Source organism: Chroicocephalus ridibundus, chromosome 13 (genome assembly GCF_963924245.1).
Source record: "Chroicocephalus ridibundus chromosome 13, bChrRid1.1, whole genome shotgun sequence".
NCBI classification, from domain to species: Eukaryota; Metazoa; Chordata; class Aves; order Charadriiformes; family Laridae; genus Chroicocephalus; species Chroicocephalus ridibundus.
In genome coordinates this window covers 5,379,962-5,399,797 of record NC_086296.1, presented here as the reverse complement: position 1 = coordinate 5,399,797, position 19,836 = coordinate 5,379,962, and the positions used below count along the sequence as shown (strand labels likewise).

The 19,836-nt window shown below is 38.8% G+C and overlaps 1 protein-coding gene across 2 annotated transcripts in view; it reads right to left on the bottom strand.

Moving 5' to 3' along the window:
* Positions 1–16,348: 16,348 nt before the first annotated feature.
* The window catches only part of IFT81 (intraflagellar transport 81), a 50,595-nt gene continuing 47,107 nt past the window's right edge, over positions 16,349–19,836 (bottom strand). For both annotated transcript variants that reach the window (XR_010073208.1, XR_010073209.1), the window contains exon 20: positions 16,349–18,557. The gene's annotated coding sequence lies outside the window, so the exon portion shown is untranslated. The remainder of the gene's footprint in view (positions 18,558–19,836) is intronic.

Here is a 19,836-nt window from a genome sequence, read left to right as displayed (position 1 = left end):
TGCAAAGCCGGGAGATCTCCACTTTTTTTCAGAATGTCCGCACTCCCCGAGCTGTGGTAATCTGACAGGTATTCTGTCAAAGCCTGTGGGTGCTCATCATCCATAAGAAAACTTGGAAGCGTTCAATATCCTTGTATGTTGAGCAAGTTTAGGGGAGTTCTACGTTGTGATACCGGTTAAGGCCTCAAAATATTAAAACTGGGTATTTCATAGCCATTTTGTGCTGAATATGATGAGCTTCTATGTTTCCTCTTTCTGTACAGACATCTTGGATGATGGGAAAGAGAAAGACCTCTCTGTTTCCATGTGGCTAGGGATGTATGCAACTCAACTGTTGCTAAATGCTGTGTCCAACTTTTTGATTAAAATCCCTTATCTCCTATACATTTATAATTTTTGCTTGAAAAGCTCTGGTTGCCACCTGAAACCATGACTTTCCAGTTAATCCTTTTGTTTGATCCTGGCTGACACATATGAGATTGTCATTTATTACTGTTTCTGTGCATTTTAATTCCTTCTGAATAATCAAAAAAAGAGGCCTGAAGACCATGGTAGACACAAGCAGTACCAGTAGTTTATTTTTTTGATGTTTTGAGTCAAAGAAAAATCGATTCAATTATTCTGATTTGGAAAGCAGCTCAGTTAAATTCATTCTCACTTCAGTTTGGTGAGAGGACATTCTTCCTTTTCTGAATATAATGAAATAAAAACCAGACACTGAAGAGTTTTTTTATGAAGGAAATATAAAAATCTCAGGCTATAAATTCACCATGACAGTAAAAATATGTATCATATTTTTTGATGGGCTGGCTTTGTGCCAGTCAGCAGTCTTTACGCTAGATCCTGTGTTGTCTACATGAACCTTTTTTACTTTATGCCACTATAATCTTTATGTGTCTGTCCTCTCACAAGCTGAATAAATGTCATACAGTACATTCTGTCCCATTTGTCACAAGTGCTATTGTGTGTCTACCCTGGATCCCTATCGGATTAGTATTGACGAGAGATCCCAGGTACTTTATACAAAGAGTATCGAGGAGAATGTATAGGAAATACAGCTAGGAAAACAAAGCTCAAATGCTCACTTTTGGAAGTAGCTGCATTAAAACAGTCTGCTGAAACATATTTTGGAAGGTCATTCTCTTATTTCAGAGATGTTTGGGTGAGGTTTGGCATTTTTATTAGTAATTGTTTATTCTTTGAAGTGTAAACCAGCTGTTGTGGCTTTCACATGCCTATCTATATAAGCATTTGAGATAAAACTTAAAAGTAATATACTTTCAAAAACTTCTAGAAAAAGCTGTACTATACATAGAAATGTCACCATCTCAGATCCTCCCAGACCAAAAAGTAAATGATACCTAACTGGCAAGATAGGAATCTCCTTTTTCTGAAGGCATAAAGTTTCCACATTTAGCTCTGGAGTTTCATGGCCTTCCACCTGCCACTAGGCCAGAAGGATGACCATTTGTTGGCTTGCAGGGCAGTGTCATTTCAGAAAGAAATTCCACTTGAAATGGAGAAAGTGAGCATTTTTGTGAGGTATATATTCAGTTACTTACATGACAGCTGTTTGAAGAAAGAAGCCAAGCACTTATAGGAATGATTTTAAATAGGCAGGAATTCTGAACAAGCCACTCAGCTTTCTTTTAACAGGATTCACACAGAAAGAGCAAATAATTAATTGAGGCCAAAATACATGTCATACTGAGCTTGCATTAGCTGGAAGGTTTGGAAATAATTAAGAGCAAAACTGTTAATGCTCCATTTAAATCGCTGCTGCCTATCTGTCCAGTATGAAAGCCCAATCTGTTGTATTCAATCAGCTTTCAGCTGCTACTTGCCAGCAGCCTAATTCCCCAGTCTTGTCTCTGTGCTGTGCTTGTGCATTCCACTACCTGCTAAGTTAAACCCTGCTGTCCTCTTTCTGCATGGAGATTTCTAGTGCTATTCAGACTATTCACGCTGGTTCAGAATATAGCCCCAAACCTGTGGGCTGCGTTGGGTATCCACACAAACATGGAGCTCCACATGGGTGAAAAGGGGAGTCAGCAGCTGTGTAGTTTAGCTCACAGGATTAGGACTGTATTCATTCATACCATTCTCTGTGCATTTATGCAGTTTTGATAAGAAGCTGTTGGCCTGCAATATTTCCACCTTGGGTCTTCTTTTTTTAGTGATGCAATTAACAATGCAGAGTAAGTTGCTCATCCAAGCTGCTGTTAGCCATGCTCACACTTCAAATGATAGCATATCTCAGTTCTCCGCAATCTCTTTGCATTTGTGTTTCAGGTCCAACACATTGGCTAATCGTTTATATTGCAAGAAGATGAAGAAAAAAAAAATCAATAATTGAAATTCTTACATGCTTAGCTTGTACTAGGTTCTGTGCAAATTGTGAATGAACACTACAGGGAAGACTCTGCTTAGGTCTGACAGTTATAAAGTTATATGTGCAGTGTTAGAAATACAGCGCAATGAAAGGTGTTTTCAGGTTGAGAGGCATTCTAAGCTTCAAACCTGTACCACCAGTTCTTTGCTGAGAAATCTGTATTAAAAATGGCAAAGTTCATTGCACAGGCATTTGGAAGGAACTCGAGAGTAATACATTGACCTTTGCAGATTAAGTAATGCATATTGTCATAAGGAAGTGATATTTGAGTTACACACAGCAAATGTACATAATTATCTTTCATTAACCTCTCAATGGAAGCAATCAGGATTTCCTGATCCTAACACGTTGAGTGTTCTTGGCATCTTGAATATATGTTTTCTGTGGTCTGTGGACACATTCGTTCTCTAAGCATGTCAGACGATGCTTCGTGCATTGCCAGCCTTTATTTTTTTTTTTCCTGGAAGTGTACATACGCAGGAAAGAAGGAAGAAGGCTGAGGAATGGGTATGCAGATGGAATACTGAAGGCTCTGTGCTCTGCTCTCAGGTTTAGCAGAAGGCTCTGTGCCTGTGCACTGACTCTGCGTGCCTCAGTTTTCACTGAATTAAACAGGACTGAAGTGTTTGCGTAATACACAGAGAAACTTACTTCCACTTAAAGGGCTTTGAGATAATGAACAGTAACAGAGCAACAAAGAGCAGTTTTGCTGCTTTTGCAGAACATTTATATTACAGAAAGAGGACACGAATTAAAATGAACCATGTGTATAATTCAAAATTTGAATGCAATAGAAGTTAAATATGTTCTTTTTTCTTTTATAATTTATTAACTCAAATGATTTTTGAAAATTTATGGGAAAAAAATTTATAGGAAACTTTTTTTTTCCTTTCTTCTGCAGAACAAAATAATCTGTTCAAGTGCAAGTCAATACGTCACATTCTTATGTGATTTGCGAGAAGATGAATTAGTGGGTCTCCTTCTCCAGTCTTTCTTTCACTTTTCTAATTCTGCATTCATTGTGTTGCTCTTTCTTTATGTGGCTTGTTGCACACTGAAATAAATTGGCCATGCTCTTGCTAAGAGCATGGCCATGCTCATGCTAACATTGCTAAAGCAGTGTTTTTAAAGTGACCTATTTTATTTAGAAATTCTTGGTATAGCATTACACATTTTTGAAAAATTAAATTAGTGAAATAGAGAAAAAAAATCTGTTCATCAGTCCGAATGTTTGAGCTTATAATTGTGTGGCAGATGAAGAAAAAAAAAATATAAAAAAAAATTGGAGCAACCCAGAGGCCCTGGTCAAGAGAATCACTTTACCTCAGGACATTGAGATAATTTATCTGGGTGGCTTAGAAAAAGTGCTAGATAAGACTGAAATTTGGAGAGGCAGAGCACATCCAGGCTCAGCCTTTGAATTATCAAGAAACAAATAAATCCAGCAACTGGCATCTGAATATGTTAATGCTGTAGATTCTAGCATGGAAACAGGAAACTATATTTATGAGGCAAAAATATATCAGAGATTAATTCAGTTCTATATATAATATATACATTTTACATATACAAAATCTTTGCCAAAACATGAATAATTTGCAAGCACACTGAAGTTAGAAAATGCCAGAATAAAGGTTGCCTTTCCATGTATATGCCCTAAAGTAATCTTTAAATACATGATTCCTGGCTTCTTTTTCTAACCCTGAAATTTTCTTATTTCAGTGCATGCTTGATTTTGCAGTCTCAATACTTTCTCTTTTAAATAAAGACTTCTGGGATGTATTTCCCCAGGTTTTCAAAAAAGCATTTAAAAACGATGCTGTTCCATCCTGCTAACATCCAGATGGGTCATCATCAGATTGTAACCTTTATCTGTCATCCTAGAAGACTCCTGAGTGGCTATCGCTGATGTTGGTGTGATGCTGAAGTCTGAGCAATGATGCCATATGTCTTCTGTCACGTGGCATAAAGCTATAGGTGTTGGAGAAGAGGACTGTAAGGTAAGGGAGCACCCGAACAGAGTTTTAAATAAGTTACTTATTGCTCTCTCTCATCTTTTTCTATTCATTAATGCTCCATATTGTGCAACCATTAACAGCCCTGCTTAGACAGCAGTCACGTAAACTTCATCGACCTGATTCTGTACTGCCTTGTACCATATGCGTAGTCATTTCTACTCATCCAAAATTAATGTAAAATGTTGATTTCTGATTTGCTAACATTTTAAAAGCACTTTGCACTTAGTTTATGCAGCTGTGAATGGTAGCGCATAATGCTACACCATGCAAATCCAGGGCCCATATGCTGAGGAGGTTATACTTTAAGCTGATTTTTTCACCGTGGTTGTAAGAGTACAGAGTAGTCACACCAACTAGCCCCAGCACCGGCATGCTAGATCATTACTCCCTGTCTACTTCTTTCTATCATGGATTGAAGAGTTTTGATCAATAGTGGCAGCATGCCAAACCTTATAAAAATTGTTCATTTCCTAAAATCTATTTCCGTGTTTAGGCATTTAGTCTTTTGTATTGATAATTGAGAGGGTAATATTTCAAATCTCTCTCTGTCCACAGCTGAAATGCTCCAAAAGTAGTATTCACCTCTGCTGCACTGAAAAGGCTGTGCAGTCACAAATTCTAAGTTGTCGCAAAGAGGAGCTTTCAGGACTCAGGAACCTGTCTCTAATGAGATCGCTTAGAGGTAGAAAAAGATCCTAACTGTGAAGATTCAGACAGGGTGTGAGAGGGTTAAGTACTTACTGTAAGTTACTTTTTAGTTGATTAATTTAAGCCAGGACTACACCTGGTACTGAAACTGCAAACTGAAAGTTCTCTGTAAGATTTGGAAACAGCAACAGGCTGGCTTCCATAAATAACACTGGAAGTTAAACAGTGATTTTACAAGGTCCAGGACATAGTATAAATAAGAAAGCAGAAAAATTGAGGAAATCCTTAGTTAACAAATGTTTTGCTTTAAACATTATATGCTTTTCTTGATCTCTAAGAATCATCTTCACAGTAGACACTAAACTGAGGCAAGTAAAAAAAATTTTTCTCTGACTTGAGCAAGGTATTTTGACAGACTGAAAGCATAGTTTGTTCTCAAGCTTTTCAGAGTTAATCCCAAAAGCTCACAGACCTGGCAAAACCTAAGAAACCAATGAAATACTCTGTTAAGAAGAGACAAAGCTTGTGTCAAAAAATCTAAAATGCTGCATGCTGACACCAAATATTACAGCATTTGGCAACTGCAGGAGATTGGATTAGTGCAATGTTTTGAATTGAACAATCCCAAAGGATGTTCTAGGCGTGTTGGGCCAAATTCAGCCAGGAGGTAACTGTATCAATTTTACTGGAGGAATTTGGTCCTTCTGTTGTGGCCAAAATGCAATGCTCAGGTTTAAATTAAGCAGCTGTACAAAAGTTGTGACTTCTTTTTTAAAGAAATAATTTTAAAAGTCAGACAGTTATTTCAGGTAAGCACAGGTGTTACTTCAGATAATTGATTCTGCTGTTTTCGTCTTTGGCTTCTAGAGCAAACTGGGTTGCTGAAAAGTGAAAAGGAGGAAAATGAGAGCAATTTTGAGAAAGTTTTTCCACTTATGTTGTACATTGATATTTGCTGTTTCTATGCCCTGATTATCCTCAGTCCACCCCATTCTAGATTCAGGACCTGTTTAGGTCAGAAGTGTTCCCGTTCTGTCTAAAGCATCATCTCTGTCTGGTATTTATTACATAGTCCAGTGGACTGAACGACCTGTGAGCGGGCCAAATGCCAGAGGAAAACATGCACAGGCTGGAGGCAGCCAAAAAACTACAGGACAGTCATTGAGAAGCTATGAGGGTTTTTGTCCTGTTTTGCTTTGTTTATGTTTTTTTTGTATCTATGTGGTTTTTGAAAACCACAAACTGTAGTCTGGAAAATACATACTTTGTCTTTGGACAGGTTTCTATATTCTGTTCAGCCCACTCAGTAGTATATTAACTTTTGTCATATGATTTGTTTTTTCTCTTACCGTCTCCATGGGAAAAAAGTGTTGGAACTGTAGTCCTTCTGTGGTGTTTAGGTTTATTTTTTCTATCTTTGCATTACATGCAAATGGAGGACTGCATCTTGCTTTGGAGGAAAAGGTGGCCATCAGTTCCCCAGCAAGTTCAGGATACCTGGTGCTTGGATAGGGCTGATGTAAAAAGCGTGGCAGCGGGTAACTGTTCTGTATCAAAGGGAAGGATTTTCCTCATCCCGTCTCAGAGCAGTAGGGAGGAATTTCAGCAGCCATTACAATAATTTCTGTATCTTGGGAGGCTCAGAGTTGCTGTAGCAACCTTTTGCTAGATAGGAATTTGGCTGGTGAAGCCCCATAGGAATCTGCTCCCACTCTCGACTAACCTCTCACATCACCGGTCTCAACTGCCAGGGAGAAATGCCAGCTGTGAATTAGGTAGGGTGAGGGACCTCTTTCCACAGGTTCCTGACAAAACCTTCCCCTCATTACCGGGATCAGATGCTTTTTGGCAGTTTTCCACGGAGATAGAGCTTTGCTATGTGTACAGAGTTCTCTGCCTGAACCCAAATTGTAAAAATGGTCATAGTAAATTTTATGCATACAAACAAGCCCTTATTCATGCACTTGCAGATACGGAAATGAACAGGCAAAAGCAGGGAGTGCAGTTTTAAAGACCAGTGTGGGAAGTTTGACTGGGAGGCAGCAGTAGTTCTGGTGACACAAAAGAAGTATTATAAAGTCACAGAGGGGATCAGGCAGATGGGAACAGACTTGAGTAGGAAGGAATACAGACAAGGTCCCCAAAGCCTGTTACTTAGATTTGGATAAAAAATGAAGTGTGAAGTTGGTCAGAGCATGAGGGGATGCATCACTGCTAAACCAGTTCCTTCAAAAGTGTGAAGTATTTTCTAGAGTAATGAAAGACAGTTTTTTGGCCTTCCAAGCTGCTGTATGGTTGAGAATAATATTTGGAAGATTTTATTTATAGATAATATTGCCCAATGGTTATAGAGAAAAGACAGTTTTTTTGGACTCTTGGCTTTTATTTCTAATTCTACAGGTGATTGGCATTGTCAAACTAGAGGACCCTGTATGTAAAGCCTAGAAAACAAGTAGTAATATGATAATTAAACCAAAAACTTTGACATAATACATAGTTCAACAACCAACTTAAGCTGCCCCAAATCTGGTACTTCTGCCAAAAGAAGTTGTGTTCCCACCTTACACCTTGCTGCTGGTTTCCATCCCTGTATCCTCCCTCATTGTATAGGTACTGGAAAGTTATCCAGGGAAGAAAAAGTTGATTTTAATCAGGTAGATTTTACCAATACAGCTGACAGGTCAGTCACACCGTGAACTGGATGAGGCTGGCTGAACCTTTTTTCCCTGCATTACTTCCCAGGTGAACAGCTCTGCGATGTGGCTGCACTTCTGCTGCATGAGCTCTGGTGCCAGCATGACTGAGGGGTGGCACAGCTGCACAGGGGCAGGGACAGCAGGAGCAGGGAACCGACTGCGGTGCCTTAAGCCCCGACTGAGATTTCAGGATGCCAGCTATAGCTTCGGTCTTTGGAGGGCTCAGTTAAGCAAGCATGCTCAGAGCTTATCTGACAGCTGTCAGATAAGACCAGGTCTGCCTAGGACTGTGTGCTGCCTTCTGTTGTAACTCTGTTGGAGGAGGAGATGGCATAACTATTGTTTTCCTTTTATATATTGTTTAGTGATTATTGCTTTGGAATGTAGGGCCAGTTACTTCCCTGGTTTCCAGTTCCTACTCTCAGTTCTGCTTCTGTAGTTCATTAGTAGTCTGCTTAGACTAAAATATCAATCAGTCACAGAGCAGGTACCAAAATCAGTGGTGGTTTGAATTAATATGCCAAACTGGAGAGCTAGATGGCTGAGGAGCCAGCCCACACTAATTTTTGCCAACTGCATTGCAGGTCAGCTGCTTCTGGCAAGCAGACAGCTAGGGAGCTTAAATTTAAAATTGTCCAACAAGGATCACCAAAGCTAGCCTTGAAGCACTCTGAGGCGCCTTCTATACTAGAGATGTACCAGCTCGACAGGATGGATTGTGGGTCTAGTGGGTTCAGCCTGGTTGAATCCTTAATGCTAATGCAATATCTAACTCTTGCAGATATTATTTTAAGTTGTACAGACAGGTCACTAAGTACAACTAACTGTGAAAGATATAGTTAAGCAAATTTTGATTGGTGTACGCAATGATTTTCACTGGTTTAAAGCACAAGTAAAGCAGAGTGAATTCCAGAAGACAATCTCTGTGTTGGTTTGCTGGTTTTTTTTAAACCAAAAACCTTACAGTCTGAAGCACTTTTTAATCATGCAAGGAAGAAAAAAATCTATACCGACAGGCTTCTTAGGCTGCAGACAGATGTTAGGTCTCAGACAGAAAGTGGGCCCATGTATGGTTATAGTCAGCTAAATGTGTCGCTGAGTGGCAGTGAGAAAGGCGAGTGGGCTTTGGAAAGCTGACTGATCTCGGTGCACTAACTGCACTAGCAAAGTAACCAAAACTGAACGTGGACTGTGCCCTAGTTAGACTTATTCTAACTATTCAAAGCTGTGTGTCATTTCATGCAATTTGGGATACTGCCTGGGCTCTGTTTCGGGGGTGTGTGTGTATGTTTTTTACTGTATATTTTTAAAAAGAGCACCCAGTTCTGAGGAATCTATTCCCAGCTAAAGCACACAAGCTCTGGAAAGGTCAGAGAGAGGCATCTCTAGCTTTGGTAAATAAACAAATCTCTCCTCTGTGGCTGGGATGTTGTATTAATAGCAGTAGATTTGGTTTCGCATTGTGGAGCTCCTCCTGTTTCATTGCTATTGAAGATAAGAGAACACAAAATGTTCTGTCACCCTCCCCATGAGAAAACAAGCCAACAGGCAGAGACTATTATGTTTAACGATATTACTGAGGCAAAGACCTGGAGGACGCAAACATTCAGGTTTATATTCAGTAATTACTGGATACCATAGCTGGCACACCAGTAACCCAACATTATTTAATGTCTTACATGAAAGAGTTTGCAAGACAAAATCACTACAGTAGAAACAACCCAAAAATAAGGGTTGAGCCTTAAGCAGATGGAAGTTTATTTGTCCCTTTTGCATTTTTCATATTGATTCCATTGCAGCAAAAAGTAACAGGTCTTTTCCGCTGCGTAACCTATCCACCAGTCTGCTACAATCTGTTTTACTTCAGTTTGCAACCTGGAGTGATTCAGACCTTCATTACAGGATACTAGGATTGGAAAAGTTTCTTCAAACAGTTCCTGAAAGGAAAAGATTTCTTGTGAAATTGCAAAGCCCTCTAACTTGGCAGTAAGCATGTGTAAAATAAATTATCCAAGCTGTACCCTAGAGCTTCTCTACACAAGTTATTTGGGAATAACTAATTCTAAAATTCCATATGTGGAATATTTCACTTTGGAATATGTACTCCTGAGTGGAAGGCAAATTTAGCCCATGTTAGCTAGTGGATAAGAAGCGCGATGGGAAGAAATGAGGAATTTATCCTTAACTAGTTAACATATATGACATGTACAATTGCCTTTACAACACTAGGCACCTATTGCATTCGCTAATACAGCTTAAGACATACCTCTTGTCCTTAGTGGCACCTTTTCTCCAGATCGGGCATCAGTCCAAAAAGGAGACAGTCTTCTTTTCTGCAAATAAGCATCTTCTGTCGGAGAGCAGATTGCTAGATATAAGTAAAAATAAACACGAACTAAATCAGATAATTCTCCTCTGAACAGTTGTTTTCCTTGCCCTTGAAATGTCATCAGGTAGAGATTTATTTCTTTCCCTGGTGCTCAGGTAGAGAATTTGTTCAGAGGGGAGTTCTTCCTGCATGCAGGAGGCATTTTGTAAAACTACACCTCTACATAGGATACATAAACAAACCAAATGACTCAACAGAAAAAAAGAGTACGTGCAGTGAGATCTTTTCCTCTAGGGATATTTTTACTGCAAGAAAATAAAAATATTGGCAGAAGACAAAGGCACTGAAATCACCAAAATTGTTCTCTCCCCAGTGCGAGTCTGACCAGTCTGGAATTTAATTTTTGGATGTGGTGCCTGATCTGGCCCTAAGGTAGCAGTCCACCTTTCTGTCTGTCAGGAAAAAGAGAGTCTCAGCTGAGGTTAAGGTGCTAAGTGTTTGCAAGTGAATAGCACTTCCCATCTGCTAGACTCCTTGCATTTTACAAAAAAAGATTAATTATTTCTTCTGTATCGGTGCAGACGCAAGCTCCTCTAAAAAATTCATAAGAAATTCTGGGCAGAGCCAATGGACTTACTTGACAGCTACCGATGACTCTTTAAGACGATTATAAATGTCCAGAGAAAATAACAGTCTTTGTAGTTAGGAATAAAAAAAAAAGAAAAAAAGGTAATTACTCCATATTGTAGCTTCCTTACCATTTGAGAACAACCCCAAATTTAATTCTGCCATCACAGGAATTTTGGCTGAGTTAAATGTGGGAAAAGATTTAAATTTTGAGCATGAAATTTCTTTTAGCTGTGATTTCTGATACAACATATGCCATAGAAATGAAGAAAAAAACCCTGCAGTTGGCATGAGGGCCTTCTGATCTTTCTGCAGGACCCTCTGTGCCTCAGTATGTTAGTGCTTGAAAGGATTTGATATAGGTGGTTTTGGAAAGGAATGAATTTTATTTCTACCTGATACTAATAAGGTGTTTTCACTTTCAAATAGATTTAATAGTCATCAGAGCTGTGCTGTGAATAAGATATTCTAAATAAAATTAAAATTTTTGCGCGTAACATTTTTAATTACGTCATAAGCTACTAAAATTTAAATATTTATTTTTACTTTAAGAGCTGTCATTGTGAAATTTCAAAGCCATGTGGGCTTTGAAATAGCCCGCAGCATTTATGTACTGACCACTGTAAAAGTAGCGCTAGAAACAGTGTACCAGTTTGAATTATTCCAAGACTATCATGTTCTTAAAAGGCACTAGACATTAAATACGCAATACATGAGAATAATACGGAAATACATTCTTTTATAACTTCAGTATTGATCCATTTTTTTGTCTTTCTAAACTAGAAATTGTGTGAAGAATGTCTTTGAAGCTGAACTTTTGTGTAGTGATTTTGGCAGATTCAAGCTGATATTAAGAACTTAAATCTATTTGAACAGCACCTGAATTTTCCTGTAAGGTCTAATAAAAGGCATCAAGCAGACCCCCAGTTATATAAGCAATAATATAATTGCTGTTCTGCTTGACAAGGTCATAATCTGATTTCTGGTTGTATATTAACAGCAACAAATTAAGATACTTCCAAGAAGATGGATATCCAGCATCATTATTTTAGTATTCCATGTGTCTTTTAAAAATGTCTCTTTTCTTTCAAGAATGAAGTCTGTTCTCTGAGTTGCAGCTGGAGAATGAGGGCAGCTCAGGCCACCCCAAATCTCAGGAGATCAATAGTGTTAGCAGCTGATGATCTAATTATGGATTATTTGGGTCGGACTCTTTTCTCCTAGCTCAGTGTGACTTGATTGACTCAAAAGAGGTTAGTTCATTCAGTTCATAGGGGTTATAGCATGAGTGAATCATTCCCCTAGTAATTGCCATCCTATTAATCATAAGGAGAGTCTAACATTTCCTATAAGCGGACATTTTGATCTTACGGAAGATTTTTATGCATATCTTAATGATATTCCATGATTTCCTGGCAGTTATATGTGTTATTATTATATTTGTATTAGTTATGTATATTTTTAGCAAAGCTCAGGATGAAAGCGTTTGCTCAGAAAAATAGTGTTACGAATGTTTCCTTTGCAACTTAGCCCTCTCTGAATTCTGCAAAGGCAAATATCCAAAACAGGCTGTCACGGTGCGTGGTCATTCATTCACCTTAAGCTGGCTTTATCAAGACACATGATGATGGAGGGTTTATTACATATTTTAAATACTCGTTGCTTAAGAGATTGAAAAATATTGTCTACTTGTATTACATAGTAACCCATAACTGAATTGCAGTATTTTAGAGTTTCCCGCAGTTTCTTGCATAAGCATTTTTATAATCTCCCTATTTTTGTATTTTACCTCATATTAACTATCAATCAGCCTTACAGAACACGTACAATGTGTTGCGCATGTCACAACATGTTCAATGTAGCACTCAATAAAACTCACAAAGTCCTGCCTTACAAGGAGCAAGGCTCAGTGTAAATAATGGGGAACGCTAATTAGGGCAGTCTGTTTTCTCTTTGGTTGTTCCAAAATCCTGCTCAGGAGTTGGGGAGGGATCTATCCAAGATATTACATCAGGAAAGCGACTTAGGCTGATTTATACCATCACGTAGGCAGTCGGATTTCCAGAACTTTATGTTCTGGTTTAACAGATGCATACGTTCTGTGAGGGGAGGACAATGAGTGTATGGACAGAAAAGCATTCCCTGGAAAATTAAAAGCCCGGGTGATCATTCTGCATCTTTGTATTTAATTTTTGGAGAATCACACGAAGGAGAGGAGCATGACACCTCTGACAAAGCTAATCAGAAGTTATGAGTATTAATTTCCTGCCTTCCAACACTGATAGCCTGGTAAGCATTTCTTAAATGATAAAATGTTTCTGTCTTGGTTTTTGTTATTTAACTCTGTGGTCGCTCAACATCCCGTTAGGGGAGTGGGTTTTGATGAAGGGGAGATTTCACCTTTGGCTTGTAAGCTTTTTAATAAAATGGTTGCTATTCTTCTAATTTGTCTTCAGACTGTCTTGAGGCGACCGCTGATGCACGTGGAGGACAATAGGAGCTGCAGACATAGGTGCAGGTCTGCAAAACGTGTTCCTCAACAGCGAAGGCAGAATTGGAAGCTCCAGGCCCTTGTTCTCTGTGCCCCTGCCCACTCGCTCCCACTCCTTTCCTGCTGCTCTCTACCCCTTCGGTTCTGCTTTTACAGTTCTTTGTGGCTATAAACTGAGTGACTGAGTTAATAATCATCTTTCACCAAGAGACCGTGATAAGCCTGACCCTGCAGCCCCACAAGGAGTTGTGCCAGCACAACTGAAAAAACATTCTCACTAAATTGCAAGCTGGTTTAGACAATGGTACCATGGAGCTGGGCAGTCCCACCTCTTCTCCCAGGCTACCACTTGGTTTTCCCTAACTATTCAGTACCATCTGTCGCTCTGTGCCGGTGTAATCCATCAATGAATATACGAACATAGAATTTTTTAAGTCATCTGGAACAGGATTCTTTTGAATGCAAAGTCTTTTATAGGCTTTCTATCTGGGCAGTCTCTGTTTTCTTTACAGCTGTTTTGCTCCACAGGCGATGTTCGCGGGAGTCAGCGTGCTCTGCCCATGACCGAGCTTCTGTCATGTTCTTTACCTAGCCTGCTCATCTTAGTGTAGACCCTTCTAGCCTGTTGACAGCACTTAAAATAACTTTTTATTTAAAAAAAATTATGCAAACAGTGTGAGCCTGCATACAGTATCTTATAGTATCTTATACTGCATTTGTGGATTTGGGCGTCCAGGATGCGTGGCTGCAAAAAAGCCTTAGAAAAGGGGTTTCAGATGGGTCAGTTCTCCAAAAGTCTTACCACGCCATCAGTCGCACAAGCAGTTTGCTGACGAAGCATGGGGTGGTTACAACCAGAGGAACATGGGTGTGGGGACTGATTTTTTTTACCGTTAGTTCAGCAATGGCTGTGAAACAGGAGTCCTATGGGAAAATAAAACCTTTTCTTTAGAACACATTTTTGGATGGCTCTACTTTGGGCAGATTGGTTGGGATCACTGGTGGCTCTGGTCTAATGGCGGGAGGTGCGTGTGTGGAATGCACGTACACGCAGTTTCTCTTTTGAAACAGCATTGTGTGAATTGTGGTTTACTGTCTGCCTGGTAAAGATAAATTGTACAGAATGTCTCAGTTTATACCAAGTAATGATTTCAGTTAAAAGCAGAGTTCTCACTGCTACTTTACTGAAGGGATTTTGGTTTTGAAGAAGCTTTGGCTTAAGTTCCATACAGTCTGAACAGCACCCTGCAATTTAAGAAGCTCCATCTGATTTTTTTTTTGGCCTTCTTTTAGATTCCAGGTGCAAATTATTGCTGGATTTAATCTCCTGGAAACCTACATCCTCATTGTATTCAGGGAGCAACCACAGTATGTGCAGTAAGAGGGCAGGCTTAATCCATGCTTACTTATGTGTGCTTTATCTCCGGCCAATAATGACCCCCAACTTAATTAGCTAATGTGGTGTTTAGGTATTCAATATTTATGCATCAGTGAAGCAGTAACATTGCAAACCCCTCTATTTGTTGAATGCCCTTTTATAAAATCTGGATGTACCCATATGGATTGTTTCAAACAAAAATAAATTGCACCAGCGCTATGTATTTGCAGCTAAAATTGACTTTGATGCAGCTGCTTCATCAAAGAAAAGTTCCCTTACTGTGAAACTCCCGTATCCATGCCTTTCCGTGGAGAATAGAATAGTGTAAGCATTGCCCAGCCTCCTGGGCAGAGTTTGTCTGATTCCAATGGAGCTACACAGTAACAGGCTGTACATCTTGTAAGGAGAACATTTCCATCAAAGCTATTTGAGTTTGTTTTATTTTTTTGTATGATTAAAGAGCCTTTTTTTGGTCTTTTTTTCAAAATGTCTAAGTTTTCTTTTGAAAATTTTAACTTTGCATTAAAAAGTTCTGGGTTTTTTTAAACATGATTTTTCAGGTTTTTTTCAAGAAATAATACGAACATTTAAATTTTTTGTTCTGTTGAGGCTGAAATTTTTCATGGGGAAAATGGCTTTACTCCCCTGTGGTATATGCTTCTATCAACAAAAGTTCAGGTTTTGTTTAAGGCCAGATTTATCAGACTAAACAGGCGCTATCACCGTTGACCGGGTTATTCATTAACTGAGGTTACCCTGGATTTGTTCTCGCATATAAAAACAAAATCTAGTGCTCCAGTGATAAATCTGCTGCCTTTCTATTTGAGGTCTAATTCCAACCAATTCCAGCATGCCCATTCCCTGCGGAGCCCAGAGACGCAGCGGCAGCAGCTCTGAGCACAGCTGCCTGGGGCAGTAAACCAGCAGCACAAACCCTCTCATCCCTTACCACGTTCTAAGCCAGCCAGTTTTGCTCTTGTGGTGCTTTCACATTTATGCATCTTTACAACTTTTGAAGACAGCGTTGAATAACACTCAAAATCTCTTCATTTCCTCTAGATGCTTTTTCCAAAAAAAATAGGATTTCCTGTCATTCCTGCACTGGGTTATTATATACTTCATGTGTTTCGGCTACAGCACCCAGCAGACAGCCGCTTGTAAACAACTGGAAGTGTACAGGAGGAGGCACGCAAATACAAAGCTGCCCCAGAGTGCCGCATGCTGCTTGATAACTGAGAGACCTAATCTGTGCGTGCATGCATGCGTGCACACGCATGCACACGGGGCTTCTATTTAGGACTGCTTCTCCTGATATTTATCTCTCTGGGATTATAAAAAGATCTCAGGGTAAGAGGAAAATCTCACATTTAGTTTTGTTGACTCCATTAGCTCAAGGAAGGTAGTTTATTTATTAATTTATGTTTGAAATTCCTTGTTACAATTTAATTAAAAACTCCTTCAGGAAACAGCTTTACATTTGTCTGTATCGTATTTGTTTATCTGTATCTGTTATGACCTTTCCATTACACATTGCAATGCATTATCACATTGCGAATGTACAGCCATTTTACTTCTGAATTACTTTTTAGGGAGCAGCGGGGGTCAGATGAGGATACTCAAAGCTGGGACACTGACGCCTGCACTGGGAAATTTTGTGACGTTTGCCATATCATCCCTTTATGTTCCAATACACCAAACCTGGGGCGAGGATGAGGATTCGGGCTCTGAACAGCCACACTCAGGACAAGACTCCAGAAGTTTCTCCGGGAGATCAGGTTGGGAACCCCGGGCATGCCCTGAGTCCACAGCCCAGAGACGAGGACTGGATTCCCAGTTTTGCTTCTGTTTCATTCCCTATCGTGGTTTGTTCGTCTAGAAAATAATATAAATAGCAGCCGCTTGTTTATCTGGCTACACAGTCAACAGACTCTACTAAGAGTTGTTTGTCAATTATTTTGAGATTCTGTGATGAAAGTTGCTATACCAAATAGTTTATTTTGACCTGATTTGTGCATACGCCCATGTAGTCATGCTCACATACGTACAGGTTCACAGGATCAGAGTTGCTTCTCTTAAGCTGTCCACAAATACTTGACATGAAAATGCCATAAAATCAGGAAACTGGATGTTCTAGAGTTAGAACTTGAGCCATCAGCCATAGTAAGTATATAATAGAGCTATAGAAATATGCATTGACGCTAAATGCGATGAAATGAATATAAAAAGTATACTCCCAAATAGTATATTTACATATGTATTTCCATAAACCACGTATGTCAAACAGATTCTACTGGCGCGTCTAGATTTAGTTTCCATATTATACTTTGTATTTGATCATTAGGTAACACTGGACAACATTATTATTGAAGAGAGCAAATACTGTACAGGATAAATGACAAGTACATTGTGCTCTGTCAATGCAGTTTTTATTCACAGCAGCGAAACTGCATTATCATTGCAAGAGACTAACTCCATTTTGTTACGAAATGCAGTATGCCTATAACAGAGAGCAATACAAATGAAATAAAATATACTGATTATATAGAAAATTAAGTGCAAACTATTTAAAACATCTTCAGTGATTAGAAGTAATAGAATTTTACAGCTACAACTGCACAGCTGGCAAACCGAAGTCAGAAGAAAACAATCACCCCATTCTAGATGCACAGAGACCCTGGCTCCTAACCTTGGCTTTTAAACTTGAAGCTCGACAAACAATATTTCTGCTGTGATCTGGACAGGTGGCAGCCCCATCGCAGAGCCCTCGCCAGCATTACCACCCTCCTCATTTAGACTTTACATCAAGTCTGTGTGAGCTCTGGCGTGAAATCAGATGCCTCACGTCTATCAGCCAAGACAAAGGCTAACGCTTATTTATTAGCCCCAGTTCTAAAGAAGCAAAGGTATTACAGAAAGGACCACTGTTCATTTAGATTACGCAATATTTTTAAGGGACGTGTGATACATCGAAGGACTATTTATATGTCCATTTGAAAGTAACTCCTAATTACCGAAAATAATTCTTATCCTAAACAGATTGACACTGCGAAGAAGGTACAGAAAAACAATTCTACAATAGCGTAAAATAAATCTGTCTCATTTGTGGGTACACAAAAGGATTAAAGAGTATAATTTTACTCTCTTAGACCAAATGAAGTCCTAAATTGGAAAAGCAGCTCCATCCAAGGTCGCCTCTGTTGTTTCCAAAAATATCTTGAAACAAACGCAAGAGGGGCACTTTGTTGGGTGTTATCTAGACATATATAGTTTCAATCAAATTCTTCAAGAAGTGTCAGAATAAAAGTTGAACATTTGTTTGACACTGCCAAGTCACTAGCAAGTGAATCCCTTCAAAGGTTGAAAATAACTTTGATAACAGAATTAAGAATTATGGGATGTTTTCTTTACACTTAAAAAAAAGCCACATTAGTTTGGGATGGAATTGTAAACACTTTCTAGACATTTCATAGAAGGATTGTACAATTTTTCCGCTACACAGGGTGAAGTGTTACAAGGTTGTGTTAACGATCCCAGGAAAATATTTATAGTGCTTTTTCCATTATATGAGTTCTCTCTTTCCCTCTCGGTGTATTTCATGATCAGCCTTGACTTCATTCAGTCAAATCAACAAGCAGAAAAGAACCTTCAGTGTATATAGATTTTCAAAGGTTGCATTTCACACACAAACGGCTGAAGTACTGAGTAGTAAATATAAAACCAGAAAAGGCACAGTAAGCACAACAGTAAAAACCCACTATGAAGTATGCCACGCTCCTCCTCTTTGTCAGAAGAATTCCGATTGCTTTCTAGTTATTAGCTGTGGGAGATGTTTTCCTAAGGAGACTTAATTTTGAGATGATGTTGTCATTGCCCACGAAATAATAAATGCCCGATTCTCATTACTGTCCTGTGAACGTTAACTGGATCTCTCCCTGGTTCCTGGCTCGCTCGTGCCGATACCTGAGCAGTCTCATCAGCCTACGCAAAATGGAAATGAAGTACAGAAATCCTTTAGGACAAAAGATGCAACATGAATGTAAAGTATTAGTGGAACAGGTTGTCTGTGGGTGACTTTCACTGTTCCGATACAGTTCTGTTTTCTTTTTAATATGCTACAAAAACATGGCAAGCTTTAAAACAAGGAATAAGGGAGATGGGTACAATGTTTTATAAATGCTTTTAAAACCTCAAAGTTTTTGAATGCTGCAGTCCACAGAGTGCTGTTTTCGAGCACTGCATCATTTACATAGCAGTCAATAAGCAAAACGCGTAATTTTTGTGTGCTTTTTAATTGCTAAATCTTCGATTTTTAGAATCCCAAATTAATCAGCCCTTTTTGCTTTTGGTAATTCTTCTCTAATGGCTCGGAGATTTGTGTGACAACTGCAAAAACATGCCTAAACACTAGTTTACTTGCCAGAAAATGCTGCAATAGTGTAAACCAAGTAAATTGCTGAATTATTCATATTTTATAACCTTAGAGTTTCAATTGCTATTTAAAAAAACAGTAATCCAGTAAAAAAAAAAAGCATTAAACCCCCACAAATTTTAATTGCAGAAAATCTTAAGATTTTTTCAGTATGAGCCAGCTGTAAAATTTACAATGAAATTGTGAGATTAATTCCTTCATTATTTCCCTTACACGGTTATTATTTGTACATGATGTATGCCTTTATGGTTTTGTTGTTGTTGCTCCCTAAGTGCCAGGCGTATTTTCTATTCCATTCCAGGGAAAAGAAGTTGGGAGAAAAAAAGGAGTTTATCTTTGACAATTGGTAAGATCCCATTTTCCATACTCCTATCAGCTGCATTTTTTCTGGTATTAGCAAAATGTGCAGGATTTGGCTTTATCCTATTTAAAGAGTAGACCTAATTAAGTGCTTTTAAAACTTGAGCACTCGCAATAAACTTTAGAAGCTTAAAAACGACACGTTATTCTGCAATGACGGTCTGCACTGAAACAGTGTAATCGACAATGGCTGGTGCGGATCCATTTGCAGGAAAAGAACTCTTGTTCTTGGCATTCAGCAACTGCTGGTTGTGTGTATCCTAATTTGCAAAAAATACACTTTTTTCAAAACTACGAAGAATGGAAACGCAAAAAAAGGTAAAAATAATAAATATAAATAATGCCTTCAAACACGAGGTAATGCATAAAGTTGTATTTTAATGATAAACACTATAAATACTCCAGCACTCCATTTGAGCAAGACAGCCTCCTAGATGTCTAATAAAAATCAAGCCATGTCGCTAAGGA